Raw genomic sequence first — 12344 nt, 5'->3', positions numbered from 1 at the left:
TTCTCTCATATTCAGTCCATTCATAGGGGCAACCGTACAGTGTTTTACTACTTGATTCTTTATATCCGGCAAGGATGTAATGCAAGGATAGTTAATTACAGTTGCGTATATTCTGCGTACATATTGAAACTAATTCTCTCTGGGCGGAATTTGTAAACAAGAATAGATGCATCAGTGTTCTTCTAGTATCCGTGGAGGATAAAAGCATTTAATTTTGATAATTTTGATAATTCACATAATAGTTTCCTATGACCAGAATATTTCATTGATTTTTTTATGTGAAAGATGGATCCCATGTCAGGCTGTAACATCTGTCTTGTGTTTACATTTCCGCCCAGTGACAGGACACTGCAGTACAAAAGATGCGTACACTTCTGAAATAACTTTTCTTGCATTAAATCCTTGATACCCGGTATCATCCTGACATGGGGTGCAATAGAATGATTGGAAATGTTTGAATCAAGACATACAATATCATTTCAAGAAAAATTGTTCTGTTTACAGAACAAGAATTCTACAATCATCTAAATTTTCCGATCTATTGTTTGGAAATCCAGTTCCCCAGAAAAAAATCTGTAATGTTTTTTTGTTGTGTATCCAGCTTCAATAACCTTCAACTCCTGAAAACTGAAATTTTAAATAAAAAAAAAACATATTTTTTTCTTATTTCCTTATCCTACCGATGTCTGTAAGTCCAATAAACCAGATCCCATCTCCACCTTTGATCCAGAAATGCAAGCTCACTTAGAAATTCAGCCTGACTATTAATTATTTTTTAAATTCTTTATATACTACCTAATTAATACATTTTAAAATGCAGTATTGATGAAAACAAGCTCTAAAAATTCAATTTTCATAATGAAAAGTTAAATCCGAAATTTATTTGGTGATGAGATTTAGAATATAAAAACCAAATTAAAAATTTCAGAAAACTAAATTTAAAGTTTTTGGAATGCGCTAACAGTGGTAGTGAAACAGTGGAACTTCAGCCAATGGCACTGCAGTATTGTTGTCACGTAATACAGACAAAAATCACATGACCAGTATACTGCACTGCCATTGGCTGATGTTCTGTAAACGTAATACAGACTATACGGACTATATGTTATAATATTATCAATTATATCTATTAAAAATGCAAACTGCAAATAAAAAAGTTATAATAGGAGCAAACCTAAGATTCTCAGACTCCTGCGGGATATAATCATTTTCAGATTGGTTGCGTATTTGCTGAATATAATCTGTTTATATCTACTACTTTTATACAAAATTGTATATATATGAATTTTCGTATAAATTTGACACAGTTTCATATCAATTTCTGGAGACAGAAACATCAGATAGATGTCTTATATGAATCGTTCAACGCCTGAGATTCTTAGGTTTCATTTCATCCTATATCCCCTTTCATTTTTCCTTTACAGTCACTTAAATTCAAAATACTATTGGATCATTTCATAGTGATGTCTGTTCAATGCAGTGCATCTTGTTTATTAATTGTATAAATATTATTTTATAGTTTTCAACCTGGACATTCTTTAATTGTATGCATCAGACTGGAAGAATATCAGCAAACCACTGTGCAAATAGTCGTTTCAAATTATATGATTTTAAGAATGTCTGTAACCTATTATTTAAAGGTGATATTCATATACTGCATTTCTTCTTCAGAGTTATTTCTTACTTAAAGGGAGTGGCTTGCTAAACATGATAGTTGAGCTAAAAGTGCAGTATTGTAGAGAAAAACTTTAGGATTCATTTGATACCTATGAGACAATTTTACGGTGTCAAATTTCGTCTGGTCATCAAGGACAGAGATGTCCTTATTTTTCAAACATTAAAATGAGTGCTAGGAAACTGGAGTGTAAAATTTTCAATGATCGAAGTGAATGAATGGTTTCCAAAGGCTCTTTATTTTCAGCTAAAAAATAAAGTTATCTGCATAGTCTATATTAGAAAGGTTGTGTATAGGACATGCCATTATACAAATGGGGTCACTTTAGATTACATATACAGTCACTTTAAAAAGATTTCTTATTCTTAGCTAAATATTAAAAAAGTCAAACTGTTCCGAATAAAAGGATTCCACGATGTAAACTTGGGTGTATCCCCTTACTCAAAACAATAATTGTATCAGAAGTTATTTATAGATTATAAACCAAGACAAATTTGTAGACATCCATATAAGTAACGGATTTCTGTATTTGTACCCCAGAAAATCCTGCAGAATAGTAAATATTTTGTACTTTAGTAATTGCTCATAATGTTTTTTTTCAAGACAATGCAAAAGATTTCTAAAATTCTTTTTTACATTCTATGTAAAAATATTTAGTTCCAGAGTTTTGTTCATAAAATATTATTTTCTATAATAAACATTAATCTTGGCGGGAATAAGCGAAATTGAAATATCCAAGCAAGTAATACAAAGAAAACTTTACATAGTTTTAAAATGTTTTCCTAACCTGAAAACAGAATAAAAAGCAAGACACATTTTAATTCTAAAAAAATAATCAAATAGAAAAAATCGTGCTATTAAACAGTTTCTAAACAACAGGGTGTAATTAAGCATTTAATTTTCAAAAAAAATTTAAAACTTGATTCTATATTTATCTAATCTTATTGTAACATTGACTGGTCCCTCAAAATATTTAATCTGCAACTATAAAATAAAGGTGGAAAGAGTGTAAAAGTTAGTATGATTGTAAGTACGTATGCATGCATTCCTGTTGAATTCAATGCATAAACTCATATTATATAGCATACTAACTTTTCTTTAACTTTTAAATTAGATATGAACTTCAACTAGGAAATATCAAACATCTCACAGGAGAATATATGTAGTCAGAACTTTTATGTTGTGAATCTCAAAGTCAAGCATTTATCTCCATCTTATGCAGACCTAGGGCTGGGCGCATTCCTGGTGGAACGATCGTTCTTTCCCGAGAACAAACGGAACGATCAAGAACGATCCCATCGTTACAAAAAAAACTAACGCATAGAACAAGTTCTTAAAAATATTGGAACGATTAGTAAAAGAACGGAACGGAACGGGAATTGCTTGAAAAGAATGGTTAAAATCGTTAACGCGTTCTTATTTTAATGGATGGATGGATAGAAACGTTCTTTGACCAAGAACGAAACGATAGGGATGGAACCGTTCTTTAAATAAGAACGCCAAGAACGGAACGGAACGGGAAGACCGTTCTTCTACACAGAACGGAACGGAACAGGACGGAACGGAACGATAAAAAAGGAATGAAAACAGAACGATTTAGCTGAAGGCCCTCGTTCTAGAACAGAACGGAACGATTTCAAAAAAGTCGGAACGTGCCCAGCCCTATGCAGACCTACGAATTGTTTTAATTCCTCTTTGATATCCTGTATTGGTAAAACTGCAAAGAAAACTTTAATTCAGAGATCAAACAATTATCCTCAAATTTAAAAGTGCCCAAATTTAACATCGATATTAACGATACTCAACACAGCTCTATTCAGAAATGTAAAGCCTCAGTTCGCCATAGGCTAAAATACTAAATGAAGAGACTAATAGTTAAAAAAAGACACAAAGAAAAAATCATTATCATTAGGTGTTGTAACCCTCTCATATTTGATCATACTATTACTGAAAGTTACTGTAGACGTAATTCTTTTCACAAAGTAGCATTTCCGAAATTCACAACGGTACTGTAGAAATCTTCATTTGCACAATTCAGCAAGGAGAAAGCTATTTGTCTTTCTAAAAAAGTGTCTTCGTCTCTGCTGCATAAAATGTATCAAATCGGAATCAAAATTAGAAATGTTTAATTTTAACAACAAATATATTCTTTATTTTTGTATGTACTAAAATTTACAAGGTACCGTTGTGAATCGGCAGTTTCCATCTGAAAGGGACTGTAAAGGAAAAAATAAAGAGGGTATGGGCTGAAACCTGAGCATTTCAGGAGTTGATGTAGAACTCTAAGAGTTCTATCTGATGTTCCTGTTTTAAACAGATCATATTCAGCAAATACGCAACCAATCTGAAAACTACGATATCCCTGAGAAGCCTAAAAAACTTTGCTCCTGTTATTATTTTAATTTAAAGGGACTGTAAAGGAAAAACGAAAGGATGTAGGATTAAACCTTAGAATCTCAGGCGTTTAACGGTGCATATAAGACATCTATCTGATTTTCCTGTCTCGAGAAATTGATATGAAACTGTGTCAAATCTATTCGAAAATTCATATATATATGCAATTTTGTATAAAATTTGTGATACAAAACAGATCATATTCAACAAATACGCAACCAATCTGAAAACGACGATATCCCACAGGAGCCAGAGGATCTCAGGTTTGCTCCTATAATATTTTTTTTTATTTTGCATTTTTATATCAATTTCTCGAGACAGGAACATCAGATAGATGTCTTATATGTATCGTTCATGGTCTGAAATTCCCAGGTTTCACTCTATACCCCCTTTCATTTTTCCTTTACAATCCCTTTAATAATGTTTCATTTCAAATAGTTATATAATTGATAATATTATGTATAAGTCCGTATTACGTGACCAGAACTCCCTCCAATGGCAGTGCAGTATACTGGTCACGTGATAGAGACGGAGACACATGACAATAATACTTCACTGTCATTGGTTGGAGTTCTGGTCACGTTTCAGCCTATAACCCCTTTCATTTTTCCTTTACAGTCCCTTTAAGATGAAGGGTAACTTGAAATTACGGTGACAGTCCCTTTGAATAATTGTTGTAATAAGGTTTTTTATTCATGTAATCGTACATTGTCAACGGTTTGATGGACGGGTTTTTAAATAAAATACATTTTAAAAAAGTTAAAGAAGAAAAAAAATTGCTTTATTTTTTCAACCAAACGATGCAAACCTTTTATATCAGAATTCATGAGTAATTGAAATATCTAAGATCTACAAAATTAGGTTGCAAAAGAAGAAAAAAGAAATTTAGTGTTTGAGGGGAGTAGTACTTAGTTTCTTTTTATAGATTTAAAAAATGATTTTCTTTAGTTTTAAGATTATGACTTTTCATGGTCTATGGCCGGCATGCTATATCTCTTTTCATGGTCTATGGCCGGCATGCTATATCTCTTCTCATGGTCTATGGCCGGCATGCTATATCTCTTTGCATGGTCTATGGCCGGCATGCTATATCTCTTTGCATGGTCTATGGCCGGCATGCTATATCTCTTTTCATGGTCTATGGCTGGCATGCTATATCTCTTTTCATGGTCTATGGCCGGCATGCTATATCTCTTTGCATTTATTCAAGGAATATCATAAAAAGTCCCATAGTTTGTTTACAAATAAAATTTTTGTTATGGGAAGAACAGAAACAAAGCACTTCTTTTGTTTACATTCCAGAAACTGCAGTACACTTAAATTGTAAACAAAGGTATGAGAGATACTTCTATATTCCTTGCATGAATTAATCCATGGAATATAAAAATAAAAGAACTTCCATGAAATAATATGTACTGCAGTTTCCGGAAGAAATGTAAAAAAAAAAGCTTAGCCTGGACAGTACTGCGTGTGTTTACATTCCTACCAGAAACTGTAGGACGATTTATTTGATGAGAGTTTCTATTATATTCCTTGTATGTATCTATATTTCTGAGCCTATCAAACTGATTTATGGTTTGTGAAGATAGTGTTAGAATAGACAGATAGATATGTTGGGCAATGAGGCTTGATACCAGATACCAGGATGCTAAATATAACTTTACCAACGAGAGAAAATAAAATAGAAATTGACGAGAGAAACTGGAAATAGATTTCGTAAAGGGTGACTCAAAGAGCTCAAGGACGATTAGACTTAATGACAACTTTAAAAGATGAAACTTTTATTTTATCTAATAATGAAACTTATTGGAAAGATCTAACTTATCTGACAGTGAAAAGCTGTTCTACATTAATGATCGGCAAAAATAATTATTTTTAAAAATCACACGAAGTCTAGTTCAGGAATAGCAAAAAAAAACTTCTAGAAAGAGTCCTGAGCTGAAAACTTTAGAATGAAATATCCAGATATCAGATCGAGTCCTTTATCTGGAGTTTAAATTCATGTGGAGAACAAGCAATATTTAAACTGGATATTAAGAAAAAGAGTGGTTTAAGCCTTAATCCTGATATCCACCATTCTAAAGTTTTCAGCTCTGGAAAGATCTGTTCAGTTTTAAACAAAACTTAACGGCACAATTTACTTTCTACTGAACTTCAACATAAAGACTCATCAGCACAAGATTTAACACAGTTTTTCAAAGTCTACAATGCTGTTTTGATAGCTGTAAAACTCACTTCAGGAGCTTCAAAGAATGATCTTGGATAGAAGATAATAGTTTTGACACCAAAGCTTGATAAAAAGTAAACATATAAATTAACCTCCTCTCTGATTTATTTTATGTTACCTTCTAAGGGATTGAAGGTTCATCTATTGATCTACATTCTACGTACATTCTACATTTGAATAAAGTATCTATTTCACAAATGTATATCTTTTGTTTTTCAAAAGTTAAAACAATAAAAAAATAATATTTATCTCGCGCCAAAAAGCTATACGTAGTATAGCAGTATACCCACAAAGAATGATTCTTAAAAGACGACTGTTTCTGTATATTCTTGATTCCATTTTGTAAACTTTCTTTTACTTAATAAACCATTTTAAGGCATCCCTAAGGCAGAATATTTTATTCAAAATCGTCATATTTTAAGAGTTACAGATCGTCTTTTCTGTCTAATTCTTTGTGAGTAACTCTGTAGATTTAAACAGAAAAATGATTGATTAATAAAGGTACAAAATGACTGTGCACAGTTTACTTTTGTTTTCATACAGGGTTACTCATTACCTTACGGATGAGACTTGAGAGACGACTGTACGGAATTTAATCAGACGTGCTTTCCTAATTCATGGTTACAATACTTACTTACTTACAATTTTTATATAATTTTTAAATACCATTAAAAGACTATTTTTAAGAAAAAACACTACAACAAACTTTCATAACTCTATATTTAAAGAGTTTTATGTAGTCATTAAAGTCTTATTCTATCTGGGCCACCTTCTCATTAATATATCTGGGCCACCTTCTCATTAATATATCTGGGCCACCTTCTCATTAATATATCCGGGCCACCTTCTCATTAATATATCTGGGCCACCTTCTCATTAATATATCTGGGCCACCTTCTCATTAATATATCTGGCAATTTCAAGATTTCTATATTTCACTATTTCACCACATCCTGGAGATTTATTTTCAAGCAGTTTCAAGATATTTATTGAGAAAATTATACGAAAATTCATATATGTAAAATTTTGAAAATCTGAAACTTAAATCACGTGACCAGAACTATCACCAATGGCAGAGCAGTATACTGGTCACGTGTCTCCGCCTGTATCACGTGACCACTTTACTGCACTGCCATTGGTGGAATTTATGGTTAAGTAATACGGACGTAAAAATAATATTATGAATGAAATCTATTGAAAATAGAAATAACAAATATAAAAGTAAACCTAATTTACAATTAGCTTTCTCTGGGATATCATCGTTTTCAGATTGGTTGCTTATTTGCTGAATATGATCTGTGTAAACCTACTACTTTTATACAAAATTGTATATATATTAATTTTCGTATAATTTAACCACAGTTTTATATCAATTTCTCGAGACAGGAACATAAAATAAAACTTTCATGGGTCGCGAACAAGAGCTAAAGTGATTAGCTTTCAGCCTATACCCCCTTTAATTTTTCCTTTACAGTCCCTTTAAAGAGTTTTAGGTCGTCATTAAAGTCTCATTCTATCTGGGCCACCTTCTCATTAATATATCAATTTCAAGATTTCTATATTTCACTATTTCACCACATCCAGGAGATTTATTTTCAAGCAGTTTCAAGATATTTATTGAGTTTTTTTTTTGAAATATCTGAATTTATTGTTTATTCAAGAATATTTATGGCTTCAGATCCTCTTTAATAGTTGAATCAATATTCTGTTTTGTTGCAAAGACGTCATTTATTGGGATTTGCGTAATTTTTATTCGTCTTTACGAGGTTTGTCTCGTTTGATGTTTGTACTTTTCGGTCTTTTTACCGTCTGAATGAATATATGGTGTTATCATTAAGACTTTTAGTAAATTTTTCAGATTCCCGCTTGAAAAATTCGTCCAAAAAGTGTTTATATATTACGGGGGCCGATTTTTACCATTGCACTTTTGTCACTCGGAATGACTTTATAAACAAGCAACATTTAGAAAAGACGATTTTTCTGCAAATCAAAATTGCCATGCGGAAACCAGTTTTAAGTGACAAATTTCACTAACGAAAGCAACATTTTTTTTTTCAAAATACAACGAATTGGGTGAGATTCGTGTTGTAACACTGAATTCAGAAACGTTATAGTTGGATAGTTGGATAGTTGGATAGTTGGATAGTTAGATAGTTGGATAGTTGGATAGTTGGATAGTTGGATAGTTGGATAGTTGGAAAGTTAGATAGTTGGATAGTTGGATAGTTGGATAGTTGGATAGTTGGATAGTTGGATAGCTGGATAGTTGAATAGTTGGATAGTTGGATAGTTGGATAGTTGTATCCGTTTATTGGCCCTACATCAAACAATTTTCAAGATATAAAAAACGAAAACAAATGTACAGTATTCAACGGCTTCTGTTGCATCTTTTTATACCCATATCAATTTAATTTTACAGAAAACTTTTTTTCTTAAAATTGTTCAGATGGACAAAACCGGCCCATCCAGTACCAGTTGACAATATTGAGATAATAAAATATAAATATTTTATATATATCCGTCGATTTTTAGATTATTTTCAATCTGTTAAAAAATTTGAGTAAATAGAATTTTGTTTTCTATATATTTAATTTTGTAGTCTTTGTTTGTGTGTTATGTATGTCCATGATGTCATAAGTTCCTTGGCCAATTTTCTTAAAATTTTTATTTGATAATTCGAATAAATCACGGGAATGTTTAAAGGGAGTGACCGGCTATGTAAGGTAGTTGAACTGAGGACGCAGTGTTGTGGAAAACTTCTTTAGGATTCATTTGAGACATATTTCACTTTTAAAAAGTCTGTAAATCCTGAGTTTGAGCGCAAAATCGACGTTCAAAACTTATGATTTGGGGGTGGATATGCTTTCAAAATTAGTTTTTTTAAATTATTAATTAACGACGACATAAAATGTAAAAATATTCTACAATAAACTACAGACGTCATGTTTAGGAACATTTTGAGAAAATAAAAATTAATCTTATCATCGAAAATAAGTAATCTTGTTCAATTATTAGTTTCTATTATCTCATTATTCTAGTTTCTCGTTATTCACAAAGATGTTCGCAGATTTTCTATAATTATTATTGAAAAGACGACATTTAAAGAATTTGAAGAAATCTGCAAATAAATTCAAAGAAAATTAGAAATTCAATATAATAATGAAAACGAAATAATCGATTTTAGCATGGATTTATTGACAAATTTCTTTTGTGAAATATGTTCCTAGCCATCTAATTAGATTACTGTATAATTTTTACTTTATTTTTCGTTGTCGTTATTTAATAATTTAAAAAAACTAATTCTGAAAGCGTATCCACCCCCAAATCAGGAGTTTTGAACGTCGAATTTGCACTCAAACTCAGGATTTACAGATCTTTAAAAAGTGAAATATGTCTCAAATGAATCCTAAAGAAGTTTTCGACAACACTGCATACTCAGTTCAATTACCTTACATAGCCGGTCACTCTCTTTAAAGCCTGGTTTTAAAATTCTATATTTAGGAAAAGTTTAAACAAATTGCCGGTGAAAAAATATTTTCTTATATTAATTAAAAGGTTTTTTGACGTGAGAATTATTCAGTTTATTTTCAGTACTCAGTTTATTCTAAACCTTCAAGATGACTGGGTGGTTTTGTATCTTTCTTCTTAGGTTGAATTTTTTCTGCACTTTAATCATATTTTTAATTTTCAAAAATTGGGAAATTCTGATAAAAACATGGTGATTTGACGACACTATAACGTTCATTAAGAGCACTAAAAATGATTTTTTATATAATTTGTTTGTTAATTAAACGTAATCTTACATTCTAATGGTTTTTATATGATGTATAGATGAAGAATCGGAATCGTCTTCTTGGACTTGGTTGCAAAACAATATATCTCGTTCACTTTTGTAAAAACGCTTGGAAAGGAATTCTGATAAATGTTTTTTTCTCGCAGCGTTTCTTGATTAGTATTTTTCCATGTTTAGTTTGTTATCTTTTTGCAATTCTGAGGAAGCAGTGGAATTTCCAGGTTAGGACAAGCAATACATTTTATACAGTTATACTGTATAATTCCTTTCCATAGGTGGTTGGATAAATCTAGGGTGCTACAAGCAACGCTACAAGTTTCTTGACTCCAAGATAAATATATCCTTGATTGAGGCTCAACATGAATGTGAGCTGGTAGGAGGATATCTGGTAGGGTAAAATCTACGAAAAGTATTAAAAATAAAGAAAGACGGTCAAGATTGTTGTTAATTAGTTTTTAAATAAACTTATAGTTTCTTTTAATTATTCAGTTTGAACAGAACTGAAACGCCTCCGGAACCAGCAGATAACGGCGACAAATTGCAACGCCGAGGAACCAAGATGTCACAAGATAAGGGGACAACGAAGAGATTGAAGTCTTGTCTCTCTCTCTTTCTTTCGACCATCCATGTTTACATAGCTGAAATGTTAACGAGGAACCTCAATGTTCCTAGTTAGTACATTTCTTAAATATAATGTCCCTCTCGATATGTTGCCTTAAGACTAAAGAGCTAACATAATTGCTCTTTAGTTTAAAAGATATGAGGAACACGAAGAGACTAAAATCTTGTCTCTATCCTAGTCTATGTAGATACTAACGATGAACCATCAATGTTCCTATTTAGTATATTTCTTAATTATTATGTTCCTTCTTTCACCTTGCTTATGAAGCCTCAATATTAACGAGTTAACATAATCTCGCTTAAAATGATGCTAAAATCAATCTTCCCTGATAGAAAAATACTTCTCAAATATAATAATCTTTTCTTTTATCCATAACTATGTAGCCTCAATATTAACGAGGAACGGTCAATGTTCCTCGTTATGAAGCTAACAATAATTTTCTTTAATGTAAAAAGGGAAACTCGCTCCCGTGTATGTTTATGTGAAAGCATGCACACTGTTAATTGTAGCATTTTCCAATATGAGATAACACACACTGTGTTTGTAGTATCTCCCAGTCATATTTCATAAAAGAATGCTATCCTTTAATATATAATGTAGTTTTTTTCTCTCGAACTGCTGCTTTATCAATACTTGAATATAAATTTACCAGCAATCCAGACATGAAAAAACGTAAAAAAATGTATCTGTAAAAATTAAATTTCGACCTGATTGATTTATAATTGTATGTACATGACAACATCGCAAGAAAGTTTTGTGTTAAATCCATATTAACAATCTTGTAAACTATAATAACCTTGATTCATAAATAAATATCTAGATTTTAAAAAAGTTTTTAAACAGCTTAGAATTAATCGATGTTTCTCAAATGGATTTCAAGCTCAGCAGCTGAATTCCTGAACTTAGCAGTATATCCAATACAAAAAATATCCAGCTCATGCCATGCTTTTATTAGATACAGTATAGATCACTAAATATTTTTAAATCAAATTGTACTGATTTTAATAGAAATAAGTTTATACAGATGCATGTAAATTAAAGAAAATATAAGAGTAATTTCATTTGATCATTACAACTAACACTTTAAAGCATAGAAAAACGACAATATCTTCCACAATATTGATAAGAGAAAGGTTTAAAAGCTGCCGTTGTGAATCGGGCTTTGTCATCTTTGCATGGAGTGTCACTTAAAATTACGCTTACAGTCCCTTTAAAAAAAAGTTTTAAAATGTACCTAAAACCATGAAATTTAGACAATCGGAATTTTTGGGAGAGTTTGCAGAATTGTATCAAGGCTTTACTGGAATAGGTTACTGGTATATTGGCCTTTCAGACTTATGTAAAATACCTTTATCAAGGGCGTATACAGGGGGGGCAAGGGGGCAGTGCCCCTCCCTAGACCTCCAAAGGGGGTCTAGAACTCATAGCTTTCACACTTTTCAAATCTTAAACTGAAGAGTGAAGAACATAAAAAAATTAGTTTGCTGTTCATTCAGTGCACCAAGAAAATTGTAAACGTGGACCAGAGCCACCATGACAGAAGTCCGAATGAAAAATCTATCTAGAATGATTCATCCTAGTCGGATGGGGGCTATATCAGGGATAGCGAAGAAAAACAATTATTTTTAAATGC

General features: G+C 31.7%; 1 long non-coding RNA gene across 1 annotated transcript; it reads left to right on the top strand.

Moving 5' to 3' along the window:
* Positions 1–9779: 9779 nt before the first annotated feature.
* Positions 9780–11495, top strand: LOC111713922 (uncharacterized). Its single transcript, XR_002767831.1, has 3 exons — positions 9780–10310; positions 10365–10477; positions 10579–11495. It is a non-coding gene; the product is annotated as an uncharacterized LOC111713922 (long non-coding RNA).
* Positions 11496–12344: the final 849 nt, after the last annotated feature.

Source organism: Eurytemora carolleeae, unplaced genomic scaffold (genome assembly GCF_000591075.1).
Source record: "Eurytemora carolleeae unplaced genomic scaffold, Eaff_2.0 scaffold3, whole genome shotgun sequence".
In the NCBI taxonomy this organism is placed as follows: Eukaryota; Metazoa; Arthropoda; class Copepoda; order Calanoida; family Temoridae; genus Eurytemora; species Eurytemora carolleeae.
The sequence above is the reverse complement of the archived record's forward strand: the minus strand, read 5'-3'. Positions and strand labels throughout refer to the sequence as shown.